This window comes from Carcharodon carcharias, chromosome 2 (genome assembly GCF_017639515.1).
Source record: "Carcharodon carcharias isolate sCarCar2 chromosome 2, sCarCar2.pri, whole genome shotgun sequence".
NCBI classification, from domain to species: domain Eukaryota; kingdom Metazoa; phylum Chordata; class Chondrichthyes; order Lamniformes; family Lamnidae; genus Carcharodon; species Carcharodon carcharias.
The window spans coordinates 110,917,809-110,921,096 of NC_054468.1; positions in this window are offsets into that span (position 1 = coordinate 110,917,809).

The window sequence follows — 3,288 nt, forward strand, 5'->3', positions numbered from 1 at the left end:
ATAACAGGAAGGATGACAGGAAGGTGCCACAGCTTTTTTTTTTTGGGGGGGGGGGGGGCGGCGGGCGGGCGGGGACAGTCAAAGGTAAGTTGCTAGGAGAAATTTTGGAAAAGCCTCAAAATCAGGGGAGAAAGGTGGCCTATATTTGAGGAACCCAGGGATGCCTTGGATTCATCTCATCAGATCCCAATACTTTATTCTCATTTAGTTTAACAGTCATTTCTGTTATTTATTAGAATTTATTGTAATATCTCATCAGAGAACTTACCATGAACAAGTCTCAGCAATTCAATACTTAGGAATATGAAGCAGAACGCAACAGCTGGATTTCATTGTAGTTCTAGATGCATTAACTAAAATAAATAACCCATGAAAAACATTCATTCTATCAGCCATGATATTTGCCCAAGTTGTCCCAGAAATTTGCCATTGTTAAATTCTGTTATCATTGTTTGGTTGGTGATGTTTTCATACACTTATATGGCCTGTTCAAGAACTTGTCTGCCCTATGCAGCATGTGCCAAGTCTCTAATCAGTGTCCATACAGTGCACTCAAAACTGAAAGTTAGGTATTTGCCTTTCAATGCTTTATCAGCTTTACAAGCAAAACAAAACAACTGCATAAAAGCAACAGAGGGCCAACATATAATAATGTGTTTAACGAATCATCAAGGACGTGGACCATGATTGCATGAGTATTTTTTATAGGCCACTAACTCATGAACTCTCTGTATTCATACAACACAGAAGGGGGCCATTTGGTTCATCATAACAGTGCTGGTTCTTTGAAAGAGCTATCCAATTATTCCCACCCCTGCCCTTTCCCCATAGGCCTTCAAATTTTTCCCATTCAAGTATTTATCCAAGACCCTTTGAAAGTTACTATTGAATCTGCCTTCTCCACTTTGTTGCCCACTCACTTAATCCATTGATGTCTCTTTGCAGCCTTATTGTGTTCTCCCCACAGTTTACCATTCCACCCAGTTTTGTATAATTGACAGATACATTACTCTTTTGCTTTTCTAGTGAATGATGTTGATCTAAAGACTTTCTTTACCTCATAGGTTTTTTGCTAATTGTCTAGAAGCGGTCTCCATGAAGGCTCGACAAAAGATGTTTGTTTTATCATCCGAAGAGGTGATGGTCTTGTACCCTGGTCCTATATACTTTGACATGGAGTGGTAGATACCCCATGTCTTTGAACCTGTTAGTCCCTTTATGGTGATATCTAAATCCTATTCACCCCATTGGAGAGGGAAGGGTATAGGTACAGGACAGAGATATTTTCCATAAGTGTTCGGAGATCTAGTACAATTTGGGCATAGTGGTGCAGTAATTTTGGTACTGGATGAGCAATCCAGATGTGCTGAATGTAAATACTACTATGACAAACTGTTAAATAGAATTCAAGTAATTCTGGTAAATTGGTGGCTTGCACCCTCCCCAAAAAAGCATTAAAGTGATTGGATTGATGCAAAAATCTAACCTATTCATGAATGTCCTTCAGAGAATGGAACCTGCCATTGTATCTGGTTTGATGGCCTAGCCAGCTATTAGGTAATGGCCTAGCAAGCCATTATATTATGAAAGAAATGTGGTAAGGTGGCCCTCATTAACTAGAGATAGGTTATAAATGCAGCCACTTCGACGACTTCTCCAAGAATAATATGTAGAGGCTGTAGAAAAGTAGGAAAGATTTGCATTTATTTATAAAGTGCTTTTCATGACCACAGGATGTCTCAAAGCACTGTTAAAATGCAGTCACTGTTTCAATGTAGGAAGCACAATAGTTAGTTAGCACACAGCAAGCCCCCACAAACAGCAATGCGATATTGCCAAAATAATCTGTTTTTGTAATATTGATCAAGGAATAAATGTCAGTCAGGACACCAGGAATAACTCCCCTTACTCTTCTCCAAAATAGTGCCATGAGATTTTTTGCTTCAACCCAAGCAGGCAGATGCGTGGGGTCTCATCTTAACATCTCACCTGAAAGGCAGCATTGCTGACAGTGCAACATTCCCTCAGTACTGTCCTGGTGAGTCAGCCTTAACTTCTGCACTCAAGCCCTGGAGTCAGATTTGAACCCAGCGCCTTGTGACTCAGGGGCCAAAGTAGACTGGGTTGTTGAGCAGAACTGTTATCTCTGTTTCTCTCTCCAGTGATGCTGCCGCTCCACCATTTGCTTTTTATTGCAAAGTCATTACCTCAGCTGGTATCTTGGTGCGTGGCAACCAAGAGAAACAGAAAGAAATCCTTTGAAAGGAAAAAGGACCTGTTAAATTTAAGACAAAAGCTGCTTTTCCAATTAGGACCTGACAAATTTTGTGCCTTAATTTCTTTCCGGCCTGGTGTGCGAAGGGAAAAAAAAAACCAATATGTTACAGCGACATAATTTTGAAATGTCTGACACATCATCATCCAGTGAGACCATGTAACTGACAATGTAATCTCCCCGCGTCCAAGTGTAAATGACTATGTGGAAGCATTATCAACAAATCCACAGAACCTAACCCGTAACTTTAGAATCAGAGCGACCCAGTCAATTTGTGAACAAAGATATTCGACACATGGGAATACTGTGCAATAGGATGCTAACATTTTAATCTTGTTATCAAATGGTCAGAATCGTAAGCTATTTTAATATTTTATAACTACACTAAATAGCTTGGAATTGTTGAAGGATCCTTGGTATTAACATTTTTTTTTAAATCCTGTTCTCTTTACATTTGTTAAAACCTGCTTCATTATTTTGGCTTGTGAAATGAACGGGCAGCTTGGAAAATGAGGTGGAAGTGGGTCAGGGAATATTGTCTGACCAAAAAGTATGGGAACAGGATGTGAGGTCCATTGCTTTAAGAAAAGTACCATTGCTCTATTTATAGCCCAACATCCAAATGTCGCATTTTATTATCCAAAATGAGGGGAACCGCTTTCCAGGGCCCGGGTCTGAGAGGCACATACCCAACAAGTGTTGTGACATCTGTCGCAGCCATGCGCACGGGTGCAGTCTGCACAATCTTATAGAGAGAAAAATAATGACCCACCACAGGCAGTGTGGCTCCTGTATTCCAATTCCAGAAAACTGATGAGTGTTAAGAACATGAGGTCTGAAAGGAACTATCAAACAGGGCAAGGCTGTTTGTGGCATTCACATTATGTTGAGTGTTTTGATTGAAACCTAGATCTAAATTTGTTTTTTTGCAAATAAAGTTGAAGTCCAATTGTTCGGCTGTTTGTTTGTCTTCCTGCCCAGGCTGATGACGGCAGTGAGAGAGGGTATTCGGT